The sequence below is a fragment of the Cherax quadricarinatus genome, chromosome 1 (genome assembly GCF_038502225.1).
Source record: "Cherax quadricarinatus isolate ZL_2023a chromosome 1, ASM3850222v1, whole genome shotgun sequence".
Lineage (NCBI taxonomy): Eukaryota > Metazoa > Arthropoda > Malacostraca > Decapoda > Parastacidae > Cherax > Cherax quadricarinatus.
The window spans coordinates 81,905,319-81,932,009 of NC_091292.1; positions in this window are offsets into that span (position 1 = coordinate 81,905,319).

The window sequence follows — 26,691 nt, forward strand, 5'->3', positions numbered from 1 at the left end:
CGCACACACACACACACACACACACACACACACACACACACACACACACACACACACACACACACACACACACACACACACACACAGGACAATGCAGAGCTCATCTGAGGGGCGGGGGAGAGTCGCCTCCACAGCATTTGCATAACCCCATTCTTCGACAGATTAGGTTATAATCTTTCTTATATCCAGGGTGTGCATTGGAGAGGTTGCTGGGGGCGACTGGTGTTGTGTTTGGTGGTGCTAGGCACGACTGGTGTTTGGTGGTGCTGGGGACGACTGGTGTTTGATGGTGCTGGGGACGACTGGTGTGTTTGGTGGTGCTGAGGACGACTGGTGTGTTTGGTGGTGCTGAGGACGACTGGTGTTTGGTGGTGCCGGGGACGACTGGTGTGTTTGGTGGTCCTGGGGACGACTGGTGTTTGGTGGTGCTGGTGACGACTGGTGTTTGGTGGTGCTGGTGACGACTGGCGTTTAGTGGTGCTGAGGACGACTGATGTTTGGTGGTGCTGAGGACGACTGGTGTTTGGTGGTGATGGGGACGATTGGTGTTTGGTGGTGTTGGTGGTGCTGGGGACGACTTGTGTTTGGTGGTACTGGGGACGACTTGTGTTTGGTGGTGCTGGGAACGATTGGTGTTTGGTGGTGTTGGGGGCGACTGGTGTTTGGTGGTGCTGAGGACGACTGGTGTTTGGTGGTGCTGAGGACGACTGGTGTTTGGTGGTGATGGGGACGACTTATGTTGTGTTTCGTTGTGCTGAGGACGACTGGTGTTTGGGTGTGCTGGGGACGACTGGTGTTTGGTGGTGCTGGGGACGACTTGTGTTGTGTTTGGTGGTGCTGGGGACGACTGGTGTTTGCTGGTGCTGGGGACGACTGGTGCTTGGTGGTGCTGGGGACGACTGGTGTTTGGTGGTGCTGGGGACGACTGGTGTTTGGTGGTGCTGGGGACGACTGGTTGGGTGTGCTGGGGACGACTGGTGTTTGGTGGTGCTGGGGACGACTGGTGTTGTGTTTGGTGGTGCTGGGGACGACTGGTGTTGTGTTTGGTGGTGCTGGGGACGACTGGTGTTGTGTTTGGTGGTGCTGGGGACGACTGGTGTTTGCTGGTGCTGGGGACGACTGGTGCTTGGTGGTGCTGGGAACGACTGGTGTTTGGTGGTGCTGGGGACGACTGGTGTTTGATGGTGCTGGGGACAATTGGTGTTTGGTGGTGCTGGGGACGATTGGTGTTTGGTGGTGCTGGGAACGACTTGTTTGGTGGTACTGGGGACGACTTGTGTTTGGTGGTGCTGGGGACGACTTGTGTTTGGTGGTACTGGGGACGACTTGTGTTTGGTGGTACTGGGGACGACTGGTGTTTGGTGGTACTGGGGACGACTGGTGTTTGGTGGTGCTGGGGACGACTGGTGTTTGGTGGTGCTGGGGACGACTGGTGTTTGGTGGTGCTGGGGACGACTGGTGTTTGGTGGTGCTGGGGACGACTGGTGTTTGGTGGTGCTGGGGACGACTTGTGTTTGGTGGTACTGGGGACGACTGGTGTTTGGTGGTGCTGGGGACGACTGGTGTTTGGTGGTGCTGGGGACGACTGGTGTTTGGTGGTGCTGGGGACGACTGGTGTTTGGTGGTGCTGGGGACGACTGGTGTTTGGTGGTGCTGGGGACGACTTGTGTTTGGTAGTACTGGGGACGACTTGTGTTTGGTGGTGCTGGGGACGACTGGTGTTTGGTGGTGCTGGGGACGACTTGTGTTTGGTAGTACTGGGGACGACTTGTGTTTGGTGGTGCTGGGGACGACTGGTTTTGTTTGTAAGCAAGAACCCTTTCTTGCTTACAAACAGTAAACGTTGCCCAAACTGACCTGGTTGACGGTAAAGGGAACTTGATACGGGTTATGTAGTGGAGACGATGACTAAAGTCGTATTGCGTAGTGGTTTTGTGAAACCCAGAACTGAACCAAGGAGAGTACAACTCTAGGGGGGAGAGAGAGAGAGAGAGAGAGAGAGAGAGAGAGAGAGAGAGAGAGAGAGAGAGAGAGAGAGAGAGAGAGAGAGAGAGAGAGAAAGAGAGAGTATGTGTTTTTACCAACTCGCAGCGTTGAGATAGATCCGTATTGTTCAATAGAAATAGGGGATCTGAAACCCGGGTTGTAATGCTAAGGGGGAAAAAAGAGAGGGGATTCCAAGACTTTCCTGTTGAGGAGGGGAGGGGCCCCTCCAGCGAGGGGAGGGCCCCTCCAGCATGGGGAGGGGAGGGCCACGCCAGCATGGGGAGGGGAGGGCCACGCCAGCGTGCTGAGGGGAGGGGATATATTTGAGATAATTCCGGGTGGTGCTGTTGAAAAGGGGAGTAGTGGTATTAGTTGGCAAGGCAGGAGTGGGACTAGATCCGTGTTATGTAATTGAGGAGGGTGTTGTGAGCGGTGGTATAGGCACTGGAGGATAGGTACCCTGGGATACTGGAGGGGAGGTACCCTGGGATACTGGAGGGGAGGTACCCTGGGATACTGGAGGGGAGGTACCCTGGGATACTGGAGGGGAGGTACATTGTGGTACTGGAGGGTAGGTACACTGTGGTACTGGAGGGTAGGTATACTGTGGTAATGGAGGGTAGGTACACTGTGGTAATAGAGGGCAGGCACCCTGGGGTGCTGGATGATACGTACACTATGGTACTGGAGAATAGGTACCCTAGCGTACTTTAGGGTAGGTACCCTGGGGTACTGGAGAATAGGTACACAGTGGCACTGGAGATAAGATACCCTGGGGTACTGGGGGGTAGGTCCTCGGAGGGTACTAGAGGGTAGGTACACTGGGGTACGCTCAGGTGTTGTTCCATGAAGACATTCAGGTGTTCTTCCATGAAGTCATCTCAGGTGTTGTTCCATGAGGACAACTCAGTGTTGTTCCATGAAGATATCTCATGTGTTCCATGAAGACACTCAGGTGTTGTTCTATGAAGACAGTCAGGTGTTGTTCCATGAAGACACTCAGGTATTGTTCCATGAAGACAGGTATTGTTCCATGAAGACAGGTATTGTTCCATGAAGACACTCAGGTATTGTTCCACGAAGACAGGTATTGTTTCATGAAGACACTCAGGTATTGTTCCATGAAGACAGGCATTGTTCCATGAAGACAGTTATTGTTCCATGAAGACAGATATTGTTCCATGAAGACAGGTATTGTTTCATGAAGACACTCAGGTATTGTTCCATGAAGACAGGTATTGTTTCATGAAGACAGTTATTGTTCCATGAAGACAGGTATTGTTCCATGAAGACAGGTATTGTTCCATGAAGACACTCAGGTATTGCTCCACGAAGACAGGTATTGTTTCATGAAGACAGGTATTGTTCCATGAAGACAGGTATTGTTCCATGAAGACAGGTATTGTTCCATGAAGACAGGTATTGTTCCATGAAGACACTCAGGTATTGCTCCACGAAGACAGGTATTGTTCCATGAAGACAGGTATTGTTCCATGAAGACGCTCAGGTATTGTTCCATGAAGACAGGTATTGTTCCATGAAGACAGGTATTGTTCCATGAAGAAAGGTATTGTTCCATAAAGACACTCAGGAATTGTTCCATGAAGACACTCAGGTATTGTTTCATGAAGACAGGTATTGTTCCATGAAGACAATCAGGTATTGTTCCATGAAGACAGATATTGTACCATGAAGACACTCAGGTATTGTTCCATAAAGACAGGTATTGTTCAGAGTTACATGTGTTGAAGTTACAGACTATGTTCACAGACGATGTCAAGATTTAGCAGAACAGTTAATGTTGTTGCAGATTGATGTTCTTCGACGGATGTTGCAAACACTGACACTGGTGATGGTGCATCATAACAGCCTCGGTGTTTAATGCAGACACACGCATCTGCAACAAAGAATGAAAGTCTGGCTCTGCAACGCGACATTCAAATGAAATCCAGGACCTCAGTAGAATTTTTTCTTAGGAATCTGACTGTTGAAAAAGAATATTCACGAATGTCAGAAAATGTGTCAAGACCTGAGGACAATTTTTGTGTGTTAATGTCTTTGCGAGGCAATGTTTTGTGCTCGTGCAGATGATCAGATCAGAATACCGATTCAGTGTGTCAGATGATGAATCAGACAATTGTGTGGCACTTGGGTATATTACAGTGAAACGTTTCGCCAACCAATGTTTTCCTCAGTCTAGTACAGAGAAGAATGGCTGAAGATCAGAAGTTTGAGGTAATCAGTCCCCGCAGCCTAGAGTCGATGTGATCACAAATGACTACATCAGCTCCAGCCTGAGGCACTGATTACCTCTAACTCCTGATCTTCCATGTATTGGACTGATGAAGCCGCTGTGTGGCGAAACGTTTCTATAATAAAGATACCCAAGTGTTGCACCTGTGTCTGATTCATCAACCTGTGAGTTCTCAGAAGCAGCTGTGTACAGTGTGTCACCTGGTAACTGTGTCAGGCTACTGACCCTCTTAACATGTTGCTGGCACCATACTGCAGTGCCAGGAACCATGCTGCAGTGTCAGGCACCATGCTGCAGTGTCAGGCACCATGCTGCAGTGTCAGGCACCATGCTGCAGTGCCAGGCACCATGCTGCAGTGCCAGACACCATGCTGCAGTGCCAGGAACCATGCTGCAGTGCCAGGCACCATGCTGCAGTGCCAGGCACATGCTGCAGTGCCAGGCACCATGCTGCAGTGCCAGGCACATGCTGCAGTGCCAGGCACCATGCTGCAGTGCCAGGCACCATGCTGCAGTGCCAAGCGTCTTGATCAACAATCTTCTAGTGTCGGTCTTCATACAAGAGGATTTAAGGTTTAACGTTTGAGGTATATACAGGTATATAAAGTATATCTGGTGTTATCATGCCAACTGCTTCAGTGATCGAAATGTTCAGCTTCTCCAGGGTTGTAGGTAGTGGTGGTACGTAAACTGTGTTCTTCACATACCCGGTGACCTCTGCAAGTGGCCTGCAAGGTCACCGGACATAAATGTGTGTGACTTCTTTCTTTGAGGATACGTGAAGAACACAGTTTACGTACCACCACTACCTGCAACCCTGGAGGAGCTGAACATTTCGATCACTGAAGCAGTTGGCATGATAACACCAGATATACTGCAGAGTGTCTGGACCGAACTGGACTATCACATCGATGTTTGCCGAGCAACCAGACGGGCGCACAGTGACTGCCTTTAATGCTACACTATACCACATGAAACTGAATGAAATCCTGCATCTGAAGCTACTAACTATGAAAGATTATTACAGTAAAGTTACATGTTACACCTGTTTGATATCAGGGAGTGTTTTTGTGGACACACTGTATATCCGGCCTGGTCATGGAGAGGGTGTCACGGGGGCGTTGACCCCCGCGACACCCTCCAGGGATGTTTGTAAAATTATGTCGATGTTTCATTGATGGACTGATTCTCTCTCTCTCTCTCTCTCTCTCTCTCTCTCTCTCTCTCTCTCTCTCTCTCTCTCTCTCTCTCTCTCTCTTTCTCGCTCTCTCGCTCTCACCCTCCAGCAGTTGATGCTAGTTAAGTCTTCCTTCTCTTCTTCCTCCTCCTCTTCTACCTCTTCCTCCCCTTCCTCTTCTTCCTCCTCCTCCTACTCCTCTTCCTCCTCCTCCTCTTCCTCCTCCTCCTCTTCCTCCTTCTCTTCCTCCTCCTCCTCTTCCTCCTCCTCTTCATCTCACTTTTTCTTGAGGTAATCCACAAGGGTCGCTTTTATTTGCTAAATTAAATTACAGTGACAGCATATATGCAGGGAGAGGGAGGGGGAGGGGGAGGGGGAGGGGGGAAGGAGGGGAGGCTGGAGGCCGAGGGTCTGTTGAGGTAGGAGAGAGAGACTTTGTAGGTGGGAGGGGGACCTTTGTAGGTGGGAGGGGGACCTTTGTAGGTGGGAGGGGGACCTTTGTAGGTGGGAGGGGGACCTTTGTAGGTAGGAGGGGGACCTTTGAAGGTGGGATGGGGACCTTTGAAGGTGGGAGGGTACCTTTGAAGGTGGGAGGGGGACCTTTGAAGATGGGAGGGGGACTTTTGAAGGTGGGAGGGGGGTCCTTCGAAAGTGGAAGGGGGTCCTTTGAAGGTGGGAGGGGACCTTTGTAGGTGGGAGGGGGACCTTTGAAGGTGGGAGGGTACCTTTGAAGGTGGGAGGGGGTCCTTTGAAGGTGGGATGGGGACCTTTGAAGGTGGGAGGGTACCTTTGAAGGTGGGATGGGGACTTTTGAAGGTGGGATGGGGACCTTTGAAGGTGGGAGGGTACCTTTGAAGGTGGGAGGGGGACCTTTGAAGATGGGAGGGGGTCTTTTGAAGGTGGGAGGGGGGTCCTTCGAAAGTGGAAGGGGGTCCTTTGAAGGTGGGAGGGGACCTTTGAAGGTGGGAGGGTGGGTCCTTCGAAAATTGAAGGGGGTCCTTTGAAGGTGGGAGGGTGTCCTTCGAAAGTGGAAGGGGGTCCTTTGAAGGTGGGAGGGGGATCTTTGAAGGTGGGAGGGGTTCTTTGAAGGTGGGAGGGGACCTTTGAAGGTGGGAGGGGTCCTTTGAAAGTGGGAGGGGTCCTTTGAAAGTGGGAGAGGGTCCTTTGAATGTGGGAGAGGACCTTTGAGGTGGGCGGGGGTCTTTTGAAGGTGGGAGGGCATCTTTGATGGTGGAGGGGTCCTTTGAAGATGGGAGGGTGTCCTTTGAAGGTGGGAGGGTGTCCTTTGAAGGTGGGAGGGTGTCCTTTGAAGGTGGGAGGGTGTCCTTTGAAGGTGGGAGGGGGACTCTCGGAAGCTCGAGGGGGAAGGTGATTTTTTGAGATTAGGAGAAGAGGGGAGGGGACCTTTGGAGGAGTGAAGAGAAGGGAATTTCTTGGCTAATTGGGGAGGAAGTTTTTTGAAGGGGCCCTGTGTTAGAGGCCCCCAACAGATACTCTCCTCGGGGTCTTCTCTCTCATAGCTTGTCTTCCCCTCAGGGCTCCCATCTTGATAGCAAGTCTTCCTTAGGGTCCACTGACAGCCGTACCATACTTTAAGGGCTTTAGCCTACGCGGTTTTCCTTCCTAGGGGCCTCTTTCTAGTGTGTTATCTTCTAGGACCTCCCCATGCAAGCGTACCCCCTCCTAGCGGGCCCCTCCTAGCGGGCCCTCCACGTTTACACTGGTGATGAGATCATTTTGTCAGCCTAAATGTTTTTCACAGCCTAAATTATTGACTCAGTGATGGTTGACACCCCTCGAGATGTTGGGGGGAGGGGAATGATGGAGGGAAGGGGGGAGGGATTGAAGTAGGGGTGGTGAAGTGGAATGATATAGGGGAGGGGGAGGGATTAAGGTAGGGGTGATACAGGGGAAGGATGGTGGGGGAGGGGGAGGGATTAAGGTAGGGGTGATAAAGGGGAAGGATGGTGGGGGAGGGGGAGGGATTAAGGTAGGGGTGATACAGGGGAAGGATGGTGGGGGAGGGGGAGGGATTAAGGTAGGGGTGATACAGGGGAAGGATGGTGGGGGAGGGGGAGGGATTAAGGTAGGGGTGATACAGGGGAAGGATGGTGGGGGAGGGGGAGGGATTAAGGTAGGGGTGATAAAGAGGAAGGATGGTGGGGGAGGGGGAGGGATTAAGGTAGGGGTGATAAAGGGGAAGGATGGTGGGGGTGGGGGTGGGATTAAGGTAGGGGTGATACAGGGGAAGGATGGTGGGGGAGGGGGAGGGATTAAGGTAGGGGTGATAAAGGGGAAGGATGGTGGGGGAGGGGGAGGGATTAAGGTAGGGGTGATAAAGGGGAAGGATGGTGGGGGAGGGGGAGGGATTAAGGTAGGGGTGATACAGGGGAAGGATGGTGGGGGAGGGATTAAGGTAGGGGTGATAAAGGGGAAGGATGGTGGGGGAGGGGGAGGGATTAAGGTAGGGGTGATACAGGGGAAGGATGGTGGGGGAGGGATTAAGGTAGGGGTGATACAGGGGAAGGATGGTGGGGGAGGGGGAGGGATTAAGGTAGGGGTGATACAGGGGAAGGATGGTGGGGGAGGGGGAGGTCACATCATCGTTTGAACTACTGTTTTTGTTTGTGCTGTTGATGCTGCTGCTGTTGGTCTTGGTGCTGTTCTGTTGATAATACTGTTTGTGTTGTTGTTGCTGTTGCTGTTTGTGTTGTTGTTGCTGTTGCTGGTGTTGATGCTGCTGTTGTTGTTTGTGTTGTTCTTGCTGCTGTTGTGCAGCTTATTGTTACGGTGAGTGTAGGCGAACTCTCAGGGTGACTACCATTTATACGAGTCAACCAGGGTGAGGGAGGTGAGCTCCAGGTTAGTTTACCTTGTAACTAGATTAACACATGCGAAAGTTCTGTTCTCTTTATGGGTGTATAAGGTGTAGCCACCGAGAGTACTCATTCGTGCTCTCTCTCTCTCTCTCTCTCTCTCTCTCTCTCTCTCTCTCTCTCTCTCTCTCTCTCTCTCTCTCTCTCTCATAACCTGCTAATATTATGGTATCTGTCAAACTTGTAAATACTATAATTAACGTTGGTGATGAGAATAATACTGGTACTCAGAAGAAGACGTCTGGTGAATACTTGATTCCTTAAAAAACTTAAATCGTTTTATTGACTGGTCCGTCGCTGGCAGGTGCAACAGGCCTTTCAATAATAGTACCTGTGTTCGTAATACTGCTCCTGTTTGTCTTTGCTGTTGCTGTAATTGCTGCTGTTGTTGCTCTTGTTAGTGCTGCTGCTGCTCCTGTTCTTGTTGCTGCTGCTGTTTCTCTTGTTGCTACCATTACTGTTGCTGGTATTGACGTTGCTGTTTCTGCTGTTACTGCTATTGTAGTTGCAATAGTAACACTGGTGACAGAACTAGCGCTGTGAGCGAGATGAACACTGGAGACAGTGAAATTTGGGGGAATTTCCCGCAGAGTTAGTTCTGATCAGCGATGAATGAGGGAATTACCGTGTGGGTCAGGGAGAGATGGGTGAGTGACTGTGAGAGTCAGGGAGAGATGGGTGAGTAACTGTGTGGGTCAGGGAGAGATGGGTGAGTAACTGTGTGGGTCAGGGAGAGATGGGTGAGTAACTGTGTGAGTCAGGGAGAGATGGGTGAGTAACTGTGTGGGTCAGGGAGAGATGGGTGAGTAACTGTGTGGGTCAGGGAGAGATGGGTGAGTAACTGTGTGGGTCAGGGAGAGATGGGTGAGTAACTGTGTGGGTCAGGGAGAGATGGGTGAGTGGGTCCGACTAGGATCATTAACTAGTCACACTAACACACGAAGGTAAGGAGGCAGTGTATATACCTAGGCTCCTCAGTGAAGCAAATGTTTTGCTTGGTACATTTACAGAAACGCATACAAAGGATGTTGTGGACGGGAAGACATGGGTGAAAAATCGCAATGTTTGTAGACGTGACAGAATGAACAGGTCACAGGAAGGAGCAGATCTTTGTGTGAGAGACACATTGGGCTGCACACAAATGTTGAAATCAATACACGATACAATAGAATTACTTGATGTAATCGGTTTTCTAAGCCATTTACATCAATAATCAGTCTTGTACCAGAAATAGTTCCTAGAAAAACCTGACCTCAGATACTTACCAGAGATATAATGGGGCATTGTGAAGAGTTTGCTTTAAGTCAACGGATTGCAGATCCCTCTAGCAATGGAAATATGCTGCATATAATTATTTGCGAACAATGAAGAAATAATTAGAGGCATAACAATCAGACACAATATAATTTGATCACTACATCATGGAAGTATAAGCAAGTATAAATGTAGGGATGGAAAACTGAGGTAATAATAATGGAGAAGGTATGTTCAGTAAGTTTAACTTCAACAATCAGACAATTAACTGGGACGAAATAAACAACGAACTATCAGACACATCCTGAGGAACAGTCATGAGCACTCTGACCCCTCACTAGTGATTACAAAAACTGAATACAGAAAGATACAAGGTCTGTATTAAATATATACCGTTGACCCTATAAGAAAATCAGATATAGAGAGTATAAAAGAATGTACAGAAGAAAAAAAGATTATCAAACTGCTTAAAAATATAAATGTCTCAACGAAAGAAATGTATTCTTTGGCGAGAGATAACTGAGAACAAACACTTAAACTTTCATAACAGACGGAAGAAGCACAAAGAGAAGTGAAGGTTGTCCAGGTTGCTAGAAACTACAAATATTTCTACACGTATACAAAATTCAAGTTAAAAACTAAATGTAGAATTATACCATTAATAACAGGAGCTTCATACACTGACGATGAAAAAAAAAATTGAGCGAAATTCTAAAATCATTGTTCACAAGGTATTAAACGAAAGCAAATGGAGAATGCATAATTTTCTTTTTCGTTATTCCTGAAGGTCACACAGCCTATATAACTGACCTAAGTACAAATCCTGAACAAACAAAAAAAAATGGAAAACATGATCACTCATGCAGCACCTGGACCGGATTCATGGAATTTCTTATTTATAAAGAAGTGCAAAATACCATTATCACGAGCACTCAGAATTCTTTGGAGGAAGAGCTTAGATCTAGGCGAAATATCTGAGGTAGTAAAGAGTGAAGACATAACTCCTTCGTATAAAGGAGACAGTAAAACACTGACTAAACTTATCGATCAGTAACCTTAACATCCCACATCATAAAATCTTCGAGAAAATGATTAGGTGCCAAATTACAAACTTTAGGGAACAGCATAACGTACACAACCCAAACCAACATGGAAGATCATGCTTGTCACAGCTGCTAAACCACTGTCACACACTGAGACGTTGGAAGAAAACCAAAACACAGATGTGGTCTACATGGACTTCGCAAAGGCGTCTGACAAATGTGACCATGAAGTGATTGCATGAAAATGAGAACTATTGGTATAACGGGGAAATAGGCAAATGAATTTTCAATTTTCTGACAGAACACAGAGTAGCAGTAGTTAACAAAGCAAAATATAGCATTAGCAAGGTAAACAGCTGGGTACCAGGGCACGGGCCTTGCCCCTTTACTGTTCTTTATCCTCACTCTGGCTAGAAAAATAATCCATCGCAATTGTTTCGTATCATCATTTGCAGATTATAAAATATACATAAAAATCACCTCGGTAGACACGACAGCATTGCAAGAAGATGGTCAGCGGAGAGTAACATGACGTTCAAGGGTGACAAATTCCAACTATTTAGATAATGAAGATCAACAAACAGAATTAAAGGAACATGTGAAAGATCTCGGTGTAATGATGTCAGTTGACTTTTTTTTTTCAAAGAACACAATAAGGCAAATATCACGATTAAATATAAGAGAAATAGCGCCTGTGGTGACACTTTTCAAATCACTTGTGCTGTCTTGCTTGTAGTATTGTTTAGTGTTGACGGTTCCTTTCAGGACAGGAACATATCAAAGGAGGAACAGACACAAAAGATTATTTATAGCCCGCAAATGCGTTTAAATTACGAGAGATAGAGAGATTCACGATGATATATACTTGGAAGGTGCTTGAGGGTCTGGTCCCAAGTCTGTACACTGCCATAACAACATGCTGGAGTGAGAAATATGCGAGAATGTTTAAAATAAATCCAGTGAAAAGCAGGAATGCCGTGGGCACAATGAGAGAAAATTATATCAACATTCGTGGTCCCAGACTGTTTAACACACTACTACATGATATCAAACACTGCTGGAACAAGTGTAGAAGTTATCAAGAAGAAACTGGACATGTACCTCCGCCATTTGGAAATATAAACACAAATGCAGTATAATGTGATCCTTTATTGACAACGTTTCACCCACACAGTGGGCTTTTTCAAGTCACACACGGATCTACCTGGGGTTGGAAGGTACGAGAGTATTTATAGTCAGAATGTTGAGGTCAGGTGGAGAATGCTGCATCTGATGATCTACCGGGTGGGGTTATAGAGTCTTGGGTAGCTTGGCAGGGGTATTGGACAAGTTGTAGACCTTCTGCAGTGTTCTTATGTGGGATAGCGATGAAGAAGTTTCTTGGCGAGTGGTTCAGCTATGTTATAGAAGCCATTGTTCTGGTTGAAATTGTTGGTTATAGAGATAAGCGATGATTCCAGGATTCTTCTGTATTGAGTGTTGTCTTCTGTGGCTATAAGTCTTGAGTTTCTGTAGTTAATTAAATGGTTGTGTGAATTGCGATGTTGTACACAGGCATTCCTTGTATCGTCAGTCCTGCTTGCATATTGGTGTTCTGAAATGCGTGTTTGGAGGTCTCTTGATGTTTCGCCCACATATAATTTGTTGCAGTCATTACAAGGGATTATGTATACCCCTGCAGAGGATGGAGGCTTGTCCTGTCTACTACTGGTGATGTCCTTGATGGTCGTGGTTGTGGAGGTAGATACTTGGAATGATGTTTTGGCAAAGATGTTGGAAACATGTTTGGCAATGGAGTTGTTGGGGAGGACTATGTATCTCTTCTCGGCAGTGTCTTCTCTGGGTGTGTTGAAGATGTTTATGTAATGACTGCAACAAATTATATGTGGGCGAAACATCAAGAGACCTCCAAACACGCATTTCAGAACACCAATATGCAAGCAGGACTGACGATACAAGGAATGCCTGTGTACAACATCGCAATTCACACAACCATTTAATTAACTACAGAAACTCAAGACTTATAGCCACAGAAGACAACACTCAATACAGAAGAATCCTGGAATCATCGCTTATCTCTATAACCAACAATTTCAACCAGAACAATGGCTTCTATAACATAGCTGAACCACTCGCCAAGAAACTTCTTCATCGCTATCCCACATAAGAACACTGCAGAAGGTCTACAACTTGTCCAATACCCCTGCCAAGCTACCCAAGACTCTATAACCCCACCCGGTAGATCATCAGATGCAGCATTCTCCACCTGACCTCAACATTCTGACTATAAATACCCTCGTACCTTCCAAACCCAGGTAGATCCGTGTGTGACTTGAAAAAGCCCACTGTGTGGGTGAAACGTTGTCAATAAAGGATCACATTATACTGCATTTGTGTTTATATTTCCATTGTGTCGGTATTTTATACCATTTATTTCCACCTCCGCCAGTTGTCGGATCAACCAGGCTGTGATGGATATGCGGGCCAGCGGTCCACCAGCAGTAATAACCTGGTTGTTCAGGCAAGCCTGACCCAGAGCCGGGCTACTGGAGTAGGGAAACTGCCGAAACCCTTCAGAGGTACATCAAAGTTGTCCTATCGTGCTTCCCCACCTCCTCTTTCACTTCCCCTTCCTTTATCACCCTTCTCCCCAACCCTCTGGAACTCTGCTTCCACCTACTCCTCCTCCTTGCTTCACATCCCTCTCCCTTCCCCTCTCACCTCTCCTTACCCACCTCCTCCCTTTCCTACCTACCCACCCACATCACCTCCCCACCGTCCCCATATCCCCACCCTCCCCCCCTCCCCTTCTTCCCCACCTCCCGTCGTTCGTCCTCGCCTTCATTTCACGGAACTAACTAATTCCTGTTGAAAAATATGTAAATCAGAGAAATTGGGTGAGAATTTTTGATCATTTGTGGCGCTGCTACGAGGCTCGAGCCGCTGGGTGCGTTCCCCCTGGGTGCGTTCCCCTGGGTGCGTTCCCCTGGGTGCGTTCCCCTGGGTGCCTTCTCCCTGGGTGCGTTCCTGCTGGGTGCGTTCCCGCTGGGTGCGTTCCCGCTGGGTGCGTTCCTGCTGGGTGCGTTCCCGCTGGGTGCGTTCCCGCTGGGTGCGTTCCCCCTGGGTGCGTTCCCGCTGGGTGCGTTCCCCCTGGGTGCGTTCCCGCTGGGTGCGTTCCCGCTGGGTGCGTTCCCGCTGGGTGCGTTCCCGCTGGGTGCGTTCCCGCTGGGTGCGTTCCCATTGGGTCCGTTCCCGCTGGGTGCGTTCCCCCTGGGTGCGTTCCCGCTGGGTGCGTTCCCCCTGGGTGCGTTCCCGCTGGGTGCGTTCCCCCTGGGTGCGTTCCCGCTGGGTGCGTTCCCCCTGGGTGCGTTCCCGCTGGGTGCGTTCCCCTGGGTGCCTTCTCCCTGGGTGCGTTCCCCCTGGGTGCGTTCCCGCTGGGTGCGTTCCCCCTGGGTGCGTTCCCCCTGGGTGCGTTCCCCCTGGGTGCGTTCCCGCTGGGTGCGTTCCCGCTGGGTGCGTTCCCGCTGGGTGCGTTCCCGCTGGGTGCGTTCCCGCTGGGTGGGTTCCCGCTGGGTGCGTTCCCGCTGGGTGTGTTCCCGCTGGGTGCGTTCCCGCTGGGTGTGTTCCCGCTGGGTGCGTTCCCGCTGGGTGTGTTCCCGCTGGGTGCGTTCCCGCTGGGTGCGTTCCCGCTGGGTGCGTTCCCGCTGGGTGCGTTCCCGCTGGGTGCGTTCCCGCTGTGTGCGTTCCCGCTGGGTGCGTTCCCGCTGGGTGCGTTCCCGCTGGGTGCGTTCCCGCTGGGTGCGTTCCCGCTGGGTGCGTTCCCCCTGGGTGCGTTCCCGCTGGGTGCGTTCCCCCTGGGTGCGTTCCCGCTGGGTGCGTTCCTGCTGGGTGCTTTACCCTTGGGTGCGTTCCCGCTGGGTGCGTTCCCGCTGGGTGCGTTCCCCCTGGGTGCGTTCCCGCTGGGTGCTTTACCCTTGGGTGCGTTCCCGCTGGGTGCGTTCCCGCTGGGTGCGTTCCCGCTGGGTGCGTTCCCGCTGGGTGCTTTCCCCTTGGGTGCGTTCCCGCTGGGTGCGTTCCCGCTGGGTGCGTTCCCGCTGGGTGCGTTCCCCCTGGGTGCGTTCCCGCTGGGTGCGTTCCCCATGGGTGCGTTCCCGCTGGGTGCGTTCCCCTGGGTGCCTTCTCCCTGGGTGCGTCCCCCTGGGTGCATTCCCCCTGGGTGCGTTCCCGCTGGGTGCGTTCCCCCTGGGTGCGTTCCCGCTGGGTGCGTTCCCCATGGGTGCGTTCCCGCTGGGTGCGTTCCCCTGGGTGCCTTCTCCCTGGGTGCGTCCCCCTGGGTGCATTCCCCCTGGGTGCGTTCCCGCTGGGTGCGTTCCCCCTGGGTGCGTTCCCGCTGGGTGCGTTCCCCATGGGTGCGTTCCCGCTGGGTGCGTTCCCGCTGGGTGCGTTCCTGCTGGGTGACTTCCCCTTGGGTGCGTTCCCGCTGGGTGCGTTCCCGCTGGGTGCGTTCCTGCTGGGTGCCTTCCCCTTGGGTGCGTTCCCGCTGGGTGCGTTCCTGCTGGGTGCCTTCCCCTTGGGTGCGTTCCCGCTGGGTGCGTTTACCTTGGGTGCTGCTGCTTGTTCACACTGCATTTAATGTGTTGAATTATTGTGGTAGTGTATAGTGATGGTGGTAATGGTAGTGTATAGTGGTGGTGAGAGTGGTGGTTTATAGTGGTGATGGTAGTGGTAGTGTATATTGGTGGTGGTAGCAGTAGTGTATAGTGGTGGTGGTAGTGTATGGTGGTGGTGATAGTGTATAGTGGTGGTGGTAGTGGTAGTGTATAGTGGTGGTGATAGGGTATAGTGGTGGTGGTAGTAGTGTATAGTGGTGAAGGTAGTGTATAGTGGTGGTGGTAGTGTATGATGGAGGTGGTAGTGGTAGTTAATGGTGGTGGTAGTGTATACTGGTAGTATATAGTGGTGGTGGTAGTGGCAGTACATAGTGGTGGGGGTGGTGGTAGTGTATAGTGGTGGTAGTTTATAGTGGTGGTGGTAGTTTATAGTGGTGGTAGTGTATAGTGGTGGTATTGTATAGTGGTAGTGTATAGTGGTGGTGGTAGTGTGTAGTGGTGGTAGTGTATAGTGGTAGTGTGTAGTGGTAGTGTATAGTGGTGGTTGTAGTGGTAGTGTATAGTGGTGATGGTATTGTATAGTGGTAGTGGTAGTGTATAGTGGTGGTTGTAGTGGTAGTGTATAGTGGTGATGGTATTGTATAGTGGTAGTGGTAGTGTATAGTGGTGGTGGTAGTGTGTAGTGGTGGTAGTGTATAGTGGTAGTGTGTAGTGGTAGTGTATAGTGGTGGTGGTAGTGTGTAGTGGTGGTAGTGTATAGTGGTGGTGGTAGTGTATAGTGGTAGTGGTAGTGTATAGTGGTGGCGGTACTGGTAGTGTATAGTGGTAGTGGTAGTGTATAGTGGTGGTAGTAGTGATAGTGTATAGTGGGGGTGGTGTTAGTGGTTGTTACCTGGTTACCTGGAGGTTATTCCGGGGATCAACGCCCCCGCGGCCCTGTCCATGACCAGGCCTCCCGATGGATCAGGGCCTGATCAACTAGGCTGTTACTGCTGGCCGCACGCAGTGTGTTAGTGCGGTGTGTAGTGGTAGTGTATAGTTGTGGCGGTGGTAGTGGTAGTGTATAGTGGTGATGGTATTGTATAGTGGTAGTGGTAGTGGATCGGGACAGATTTCATGGAGCATATTTATTTACATTCACATGAGGAGATCGATCCACATCATATTTACTTTATATTTGATTTATGATCATAGATGATGAGATGATGACGGATTGGAGGAGATTGACAGATGATGATCAGATGGACATTTGATGACATGGACATGATCACGACATTGATATTTACATCAGATGATGAGATGATGGACACACATAACATGATGACATGACATTAGACACATTGACATATTTAACATTTACATTTCCATAATAACAGATAACATTTTCATTTCATACATTTAATAGAGTATTTCATTTAGACATGGAGAAGAGGAGAGGAGTTAGAAGAAGGAGAGAGGAGGATGAGGATGGATGAGGAGACAGAGATGGATGATGGAGATGGAGAGGAAGGATGATGATGAGCGAGAGAGTGAGACAGGATGAGCGTGGCATAGAATATTGGCAGGAGAGAGTGAGAGGAGACATTTGGAGAAGGAGAGACATTTTTGGAGAGAGATGAGAGTAGAGAGATGAGGATATGAGGAGGAGATGATGAGATGGAGAGGAGAGGCATGGAGCAGAGGATGGAGCAGAGACGAGAGAGAGAGGAGAGAGTGGCATGAGGATGAGGATGACAGGAGAGAGAGGAGAGTGAGAGGATGCAGAGTGAGATGACAGCACAGTGAGGATGGGAGATTTGGATGCATGAGTTAGAGAGAGAGGACGATGGAGAGAGAGAGAGAGAGATGAGAGAAGGGTGGACATGGAGAGGAAGAGTTAGAGGACACGGATGATGGGAGGGATTTGAGAGGAGAGAGACAGGAATATATTTGATCATGATGATGATGATGACATATTATTACAGAGATGGACATTTGACATGATATTGACACAGATGATGATGATGATGATGGAGATGAGAGGAAGATGGAGATGGAGAGATGATGAGACACATATATGAGATGGAGATGGATGATGATATTTGGATGAGATGATGGATGATGATGATGATGATGGAGATGATTGGAGATGAGATGATGATGAGATGATGGATGATGATGAGATGGATTACACGATGAGGACATGATGACAGCCGAGATGAGATGAGGAGGATGGATACATGAGAGGATGATGATCACATTTGAGAGAATGATGAGCGGAGATTGATGATTTACATGATGACGGACATGTATATTTTGAGATAGATTTGGACACATATTTGAACATGGATATTTATATTTGATATTTATGAGTGAGATGATATATTGATGATGATCGAGAGATGGAGACAGACATCACATGAGCATTTGATAATGAGAGAGATGGAGACTGATGAGATGGATGAGATAAGATAAGGAGATGGAGAGATGATAATGCAAGCAGATGAGAGAGAGATGAGATTAAGGATGATGCAAAACATTTGACGACATGATATGAGATGATCAGATGAGGAGATGATATGGATGACACATGATGAGATGGAGATAGATAGATTTCAGAGAATACTTGAGATTTGTGATGAGAGATGATGAGATGATGGAGATGGAGACATGATGAGAGTGAGGAGATGGATTTCATGGAGGCCAGATGACGACATTTGAGGATGATAGAGATAGAGGAGACAGAGAGGAGGATGGAGGATGGATACACAGGATATAGACTGAGGATATGAGATGATGAGGCTAGAGATGATGAGGAGATGGAGGATGAGAGAGGATGAGGATGATGGATGACAGATGGAGATGAGTGAGAGTGAGAGGAGGAGACATGAGATGGAGGATGAGATGATGGAGGACTGGAGATGGAGGAGACAGAGAAGGAGAGGAGAGATGGTTTATTGGATATATGAGACAGGAGGATGACAGAGGAGATGGAGGAGGAGGATTTGAGATGAGAGAGGAGGAGATGGAGAGATGAGGATGAGAGGCAAGATATGACAGAGGATGAGAGATGAGATTTTTATGAGAGGATGATGGATGAGATGAGCATGTTAGATAAGGAGATGACGAGGAGGAGATGAGAGAGGAGTGGAGAGAGTGGAGGAGAGAGGAGATGAGGAGATGGAGGACAGGATGAGATGAGAGGAGAGTGGGAGAGGCAGGAGGAGGAGAGCTGAGAGGAGAGAGGAGAGTGAGAGGATGAGTGAGGAGGAGAGGAGATGAGAGAGGACAGAGAGGAGAGGAGAGTGAGATGAGAGTGAGGAGGATGAGAGGAGGAGAGGAGTGAGATGAGAGGAGGTGAGAGAGAGGAGAGGAGGGATGTTATAGAGGAGTAGAGAGGAGTGAGAGGGATGAGAGAGGAGAGTGAGAGGAGGAGAGGAGAGTGAGAGAGAGGAGAGAGGAGGAGGATGAGAGAGAGTGAGAGGTAGAGTGAGTAGAGAGGAGGGAGGAGGAGAGAGAGTGATGAGAGGAGAGGAGGAGAGTGAGAGGAGAGAGAGGAGGAGTGAGAGAGAGAGTGAGAGGAGGAGGAGGAGAGGAGAGAGAGGAGATGAGAGTGAGAGAGATGAGAGTGAGAGTGAGATGAGAGAGAGTAGATGAGAGGAGAGGAGAGAGGAGAGGAGATGAGAGAGAGGAGGAGAGAGAGAGAGGAGAGGGAGGGAGAGAGAGTGAGAGAGAGTGAGGAGAGAGAGGAGAGGAGAGGAAGGAGAGTGAGAGAGTGAGAGGAGGAGTGAGAGAGGAGAGTGAGATGAGAGAGAGTGAGAGAGAGAGTGAGGAGAGAGAGGAGAGCAGAGAGAGAGAGGAGAGGAGGAGGAGAGTGAGAGTAGAGGAGTGAGAGAGAGGAGAGTGAGAGTGAGAGAGAGGAGAGAGAGAGTGAGACAGACAGAGAGAGAGAGAGAGGAGAGAGAGGAGAGGAGAGTGAGAGGAGAGGAGAGAGTGAGAGTGGAGAGATGATGATGAGAGCGATGAGACAGGATGACAGTGATGAGGATGAGGCATATGATGATGACATGAGATGATTGAGAGATGAGAGTGAGAGAGATGAGATGATGGAGTGGAGATGGAGATGATGACATGAGATGAGATGAGGAGTGCATGAGAGATGATGTATGAGAAGATGATGAGAGAGTGAGAGGCAGAGATGGAGGAGATGATGAGGTTGATGAGAGCGAGATGGGGAGAGAGAGGAGAGAGAGTGAGAGTGAGAGAGATGATGAGATGAGAGGAGAGGAGGAGGAGAGGAGGAGAGACAGAAGAGGAGAGGGGAGAGGAGAGAGTGAGAGGAGATGGAGGAGAGGAGGAGATGAGAGGAGGAGAGGCAGATGAGTGAGGAGAGAGTGAGCAGGAGAGAGAGGAGAGTGAGAGAGTGACATGGAGGAGAGCGAGAGGAGTGAGAGAGAGAGTGAGAGAGAGAGTGAGAGTGAGAGAGAGTGAGAGAGAGAGTGAGTGAGAGAGAGAGAGAGAGAGAGAGAGAGTGAGAGTGAGAGTGAGAGAGAGAATTGTAAATAAAATTATACAGTCAAAAAATTATGCAGTGAAAACTTTTTCCTGCTTCGTGGCGTTACCAGACTGTGCAACTCTCTCTCTCTCTCCTCTCTCTCTCACCTCTCTCACTCTCTCTCTCTCTCCCACTCCCACCTCCCCACTCTCTCTCCCAACCCCACCTCACCTCTCCACTCCCCTCTCCCCACCTCACCCCACCCCTCCCCACCTCTCTCCCCTCCCACCTCACCCCACCTCACTCCTTCACTCCCACCTCCCACCTCTCTCCCCTCCTCCTCTCCCCCACCCCACCTCCCCACCCCACCTCCTCCTTCACCCCACCTCACCCCACCTCCCACCACCTCCCCCACCTCTCTCTCCCACCCCACTCCCCCCTCCCACCCCTCCTCCCACCCCACCCTCCCCTCCCCACTCTCCTCTCCTCCCACCTCACCTCCCCACCTCTCCTCCCACCTCCACCCCACTTCTCTCCCACCTCCACCCCTCTCCCACCTCACTCCTCTCACCCCACCCCACCCCACCTCCCACCCACCTCCCACCTCTCCCCACCTCACCAACTCCCCACCCCTCCCACCTCCCTCTCTCTCGCCTCCTCTCTCCCCACCTCACCTCTCCTCTCCTCACCCTCTCTCCCCACCCCACCCCTCCCTCCTCACCTCTCTCCCCACCCCTCTCCTTCACCTCTCTCCCACTCTCTCTCTCTCCTCCCACCCCCCTCTCCCCACCTCCCACTCCCTCTCCCACCTCTCCTCCCCACCTCCTCCCTCTCCCCACCTCCCACCCTCCCTCTCCCCACCTCCACCCTCCCACCCCACCCCACTCCTCTCTCCCCACCTCACCTCCCCACCTCCCACCCCACCTCTCCCCCCACCCTCCTCTCCCACCTCACCTCCCACCTCTCCCCACCCCACCTCCTCACCCCCTCCCTCCCCTCACCTCTCCCCACTCCCCACCTCCCCACTCCCCACCCCTCTCTCTCTCCCCACCCACTCCTCCACTCCTCTCCCTCTCCCACCTCACCTCCCCACTCTCCCCTCCTCTCTCACCTCCCACCTCTCCTCCCACCCTCACCTTCCCTCCCACCTCACCTCACCTCCCACCTCCCACCCCCACTCTCCTCCTCCCACCTTCCCCCCACCTCCACTCTCCCTCTCCCCAACCTCCCACCTCCCTCCCCACCCCACCTCTCCCTCCCCACTCCCTCCTCCCCTCCCACCCCCACCCCTCTCCTCCTCTCCCCACCCTCCTCCCACCCCACCTCACCTCCCACCTCACCTCTCTCCTCCCCACCCCACCCCTCCTCCCTCCCCCTCCCCACCTCCCTCCCCCCACTCTCCCACTCCCCTCTCTCCACCTCCCCTCCCACCTCACCCCACCTCCTTCACCCCACTCCCACCTCCCACCTCTCTCTCCTCTACTCCCTCTCTCTCCCACTCTCCTCTCCCACCTCACCTCCTCCTCTCCACCCTCTCCCACCTCCTCCCACCCCAACCCTCCTTCCCTCCTCCCCCCACCTCCCCCTCCAATCCCTCCTCAACCTCCCACCCCACCTCCCACCTCCCTCCCCACCTCACCCCACCTCACCTCTCCCCACTCTCTCTCTCTCCTCACTCTCTCTCCTCTCTCCCCACCCCTTCACCTCCCCCACCTCCTCTCCCTTCCACCTCCCCACTCCTCCTCCCACCCCTCCCCACCTCTCTCTCACCCCACCCCACTCCCACCCCACCTCCCACCTCTCCCACTCCCCCTCCCCTCCACTCCTCTCTTTCTCCTCTCACCTCTCCCCACTCCTCACCTACCCTCCCACTCCTCTCTCTCTCTCTCTCTCTCACTCTCTCTCTCTCTCACTCTCTCAACTCACCTCACCTCCCACTCTCACTCCTCCCTCTCCTCACCTTCACTCTCCCACTCCCACCTCACTCTCACCTCACTCTCTCACCTCACCCACTCCACCTCCCACCCTCTCCTCACTCCGTCGCTTCACCCCGGGTGGTCATGTCAAACACATTAGATTGTTGGATCTGCCGTCTTCGGCAACTTGAATTCCCAATACCTCCATAATTATCTCAAAGCTGTTTTTCACCCGTGCCTTGCCAGCCCCCCCACCCCCTCTCTCCCCCTCCCCCTCTCCCCCTCTAACCCCCACCCTCTCTCTCCCCCTCCCCCTCTCTCCCCCCCCCCTCCCCTCCTCCCCTCCCTCCCCTCCCCTCCCCTCCCCCTCCCCTCTCACCCCACCCCCACCCCTCCCCTCCTCGCACCCACTCTCTCCCCTCCCCTCACCCCTCGCCCCCTCTCACCTCCTCCTCATCCCCACTCACTTCCCCTCACCCCATATCACTTCTCTTTCATCCCTTCATTCTCTCTCTTTCCCCTCACCCCCCTTCTTCCCCTCCCTCCCCACCCCCTCTTACCCTCTCTCACTTTTTCACCCCTGTCTCCTCCTCCTCACTCCTGACTCTCACCTCCCATCATCCCCACCTCCCCCTCTCCTCCCCTAACCACTTTTACCTCCCCTAACCCCTCCCCCTCACCTCCCCTGAACAGTCTCTCCTCCCCTCACCCTCTTACCTCCCCTTACCCCTCTCCCCTCTTACCTCCCCTTACCCCTCTCACTTCCCCTCACCCCCTCTTACCTCCCCTTACCCCTTTCACTTCCCTTCATCCATCTTCCCCTCCCCTCTCTCACCTTTCCTTTCCCCTCCGTCCCCCCTCCCGAGGATCGACTCTGGCAGACAGACAGCAGATGTTTCAAGACACGGAGGATCGAACCGGCAGTGTCAGCGTTCCCCAAGGTAAGAGTGCAGCGGCACGTGTGATCGTAAATCCTGCGGGTGAGGGTGGGAGTGTCGACCCTTCAGCCGGGCTGGTTTATATGACCCTCTAGCACGCGGGTTGGCCACACGTTTAAAACGCGTCTGAAATTTAAGCGAATCAGAGCAATTGTTTTCTTTTTACTGCTGATGCTTTTAAGTTGTGATGAAGTTTAAACTGTGACCGCGACGCTGGGGCACTGACCCCCCCCCGGAGTTAGTTACAGGTAGACTACAGGTACAGGTAGACTACCGAAAAACCTCAGTTAACCTTATAACTAACTCAGTTTAGTTATAGCAAGGTTATGAGTCAGTTATAACCTAGTTTAAGTTAAAAACCTTAGTCTAACCTAGCTACCACTAGCCTAACATGTGTTAGTTAAAGCCTGCCCAGGCTGTCGTAGGTCATAAAGCCTACCCAGGCTGTCATATGTCATAAAGCCTATAAAGCCTACCCAGGCTGTCATAGGTCATAAAGCCTACCCAGGCTGTCTTAGGTCATAAAGCCTACCCAGGCTGTCGTGGGTCATCATAAAGCCTACCCAGGCTGTCGTAGGTCATAAAGCCTACCCAGGCTGTCGTAGGTCATAAAGCCTACCCAGGCTGTCGTGGGTCATCATAAAGCCTACCCAGGCTGTCGTAGGTTATAAAGCCTACCCAGGCTGTCATAGGTCATAAAGCCTACCCAGGCTGTAGTAGGTCATAAACGTAATTAACCATAAGTGTCCGGGGCCCAGAACTGTTCAACAGCTTCCCATCAAGCATTAGGGGAATTGCCAATAAGCCCCTGACTGCCTTCAAGAGAGAGCTGGACAGATACCTAAAGTCAGTGCTGGATCAGCCGGGCTGTGGCTCGTACGTTGGACTGCGTGCGGCCAGCAGTAACAGCCTAGTTGATCAGGCCCTGATCCATCGGGAGGCCTGGTCATGGACCGGGCCGCGGGGGCATTGATCCCCGGAATAACCTCCAGGTAACACAAATAATTTACAAGAATATTAATTTCTTGCAAGACTGGTGAAGCGAGGTCAGCAGTCAGAATCTTTAACAAAGAATCCTTCATGGGATCATTCATGATTTATGTCAGACCCAACATAGAGTACACTGCACCTGTGTGGAACCCACGTCTAATCCCGTGTGTAGAAACCCGGAAGGGGTCAAAGGTTTGCAACCCTGATGGTTCTCAAGTTGAGAGAAATGCAAGACTGGGAAGGCCAGGCCATGGTTTGTGACCCGAGGCTGCGGGGGCGTTGACCCCTGAAGTCGACTCCAGGTAGGCAGACAGAGGGAACTGAATCTGTTGGTCTGAGAATAGCGGAGCCATGATTAGAACGTACGGCATTGTAAGAGGAAGTGATAATTCGGAGAGAGAGAGAGAGAGAGAGAAAGAAAGAGAGAGAGAGAGAGAGAGAGAGAGAGAGAGAGAGAGAGAGAGAGAGAGAGAGAGAGAGAGAGAGAGAGAGAGAGAGAGAGAGAGAAGTTGGAAACACAGAGATATGAAAGCGATACTTTAATGTTGAGTTGGCAGAAAACTTGAACGAGTTGGAGGAGGAAGTTGTAAAGATAAATTCCATTCGCAGTTTGAAGACTAGGTACGTTAGGACCCCAAGAGGCCGGACAGCAGTTAGGTTGGTCGACAAGGTTTAAGATGCAGACACAAATCAGTGAATACAGCCACCACCACCATGACAACCCAGGCTTGTCTCAGCTGAACGACTGTGTAGAGTGGTGGGGGCAGGGAGGAGGGAGAGGGGGGAAGGGAGGGGCAGGGAGGGAGGGGGGAGGGGCAGGGAATGAGGGAGGGGGAGGGGCAGAGAGTGAGGGAGGGGGAGGGGCAGGGAGTGAGGGAGGGGGAGGGGCAGGGAGTGAGGGAGGGGGAGGGGCAGGGAGTGAGGGAGGGGGAGGGGCAGAGAGTGAGGGAGGGGGAGGGGCAGGGAGTGAGGGAGGGGGAGGGGCAGAGAGTGGGGGAGGGGCAGGGAGTGAGGGAGGGGGAGGGGCAGGGAGTGAGGGAGGGGGAGGGGGAGGGAGTGAGGGAGGGGGGAGGGGGAGGGGCAGGGAGTGAGGGAGGGGGAGGGGCAGGGAGTGATGGAGGGGGAGGGGCAGGGAGTGAGGGAGAAAAGGGAAATAAATAAAGGTTTTATATTACTAACAAAATTAAACACAACAATATGAGTACACTGAGGCAAAGCTTGGTAAGTGTGAGGGGACCAAGACTTGTAAAAGTCCTCCCTTCATACATAAGGGGCAGTACCAACACACCACTGGCCGCAAGGCTGTCTGGTTTTCTCTCTCTGGCTGTCTCTTACTGGCAGGCTTTCTGATTGTCTGGCTGGCTATCTGACTGTCTGCCTGACTGGCTATCTGTCTGCCTGGCTGGCTATCTGTCTGACTGGCTGGCTATCTGACTGTCTGCCTGGCTGGCTATCTGACTGTCTGCCTGGCTGGCTATCTGACTGTCTGCCTGGCTGGCTATCTGACTGTCTGCCTGGCTGGCTATCTGACTGCCTGGCTGACGATCTGACTGTCTGCCTGGCTGACGATCTGACTGCCTGGCTGACGATCTGTCTGGCTGGCTGGTTTTTTGTCTGTCTGCCAGAAAGAGCTTGGCAAGTTTCTCAAGTCAGTTCCATCACCAGCAGAGCTGTGGTGCAGACGTTGCCCTTGGTGCGGCTAGCACCAACAACCTGGTTAATCCGGCCATCTAGCGGGAGGTCTGGTCTGGGAGCGGGCCGCGGGGGCGCTGACCCCCGGAACATGCCAATCAGTGTGTTAGTTACACGGGAAGCAAATCTCTGTCTCCCTGTTATATTCCGTCACACGCTAATGGGGAGGGGAGGAGTGGTGACGAAGGATGGGGAGGGGGTGGCAAGGTATTGGGGAGTGGAGGGAAGGAGGAGGGGGATGACAAGAGATGGGGGGTAGGGGAGGGGAGGGGGTTATCAGGAGGGGGAGGAGTTATGAACATTGTTGGACGGTTTTCTTAGTTTTTGGTTTATGTTCCATGATCCTTTTAACAACACTACCCCCCGCCTCCCCCCCCTTTCTCTTTCTTCTTTCCCCTCCCTCCTTTCCACTATCGTTATCTCTCATTCCTCTTCTCTTCCTCTATCTTGCCTCTTCTCTTTTTCGCAACAATTGCTAATATATCAGCAGAATTTTTCAACCCTTTCTGTTGGCCACTGTGGCCCTCCCCTGCAGGCTGGGGGGCCACTGTGGCCCTCCCCTGCAGGCTGGTGACCACAGTAGCCCTCCCCTGCAGGCTGGGGGACCACTGTGGCCCTCCCCTGGGGGCCACAGTGGCCCAGCAGGGCTACCAGGGAGTTTTGAAATAGTTTAATGGAGTTTTTCAGTATCCATGTTTCTGCTGCCGCGAGTTTTTGATATTTTGAAAATTTGGTAAATCGCTTCCGGCTCGACCGCCTGTCACCGGAAGTGTTTTATTGTTGCTGTTTCTGTTGTCTTGTTTACTTGTTTTATTTGTTCTTTGCTGGTAACTTCGTGGGATAACATGTGTTTGCCTCTCTGTTCTTGTTCGTTATTATGTACTGTACGTTATCGTACGTTATCTTGTGTACGACTGGTTAATGTACATGTGTTTGTGTGTGTGTGTGTGTGTATGTGTGTACTCACCTAGTTGTACTCACCTAGTTGTGGTTGCAGGGGTCGAGTAATAGCTCCTGGCCCCGCCTCTTCACTGGTCGCTACTGAGTCACTCTCCCTGAACCAGGAGCTTTATCATACCTCTGCTTAAAGCTATGTATGGATCCTGCCTCCACTACATCGCTTCCCAAACTATTCCATTTCCTGACTACTCTGTGGCTAAGAAATACTTCCTAACATCCCTGTGATTCATCTGTGTCTTCAACTTCCAACTGTGTCCTCTTGTTGCTGTGTCCAATCTCTGGAACATCCTGTCTTTGTGCACCCTGTCAATTCTTCTCAGTATTTTATATGTCATTATCATGTCCCCCTATCTCTTCTGTCCTCCAGTGTCGTCAGGTCGATTTCCCTTAACCTCTCCTCATAGGACATACCTCTTAGCTCTGGGACTAGTCTTGTTGCAAACCTTTGCACTTTCTCTAGTTTCTTCACGTGCTTGGCTAGGTGTGGGTTCCAAACTGGTACCGCATACTCCAATATGGGC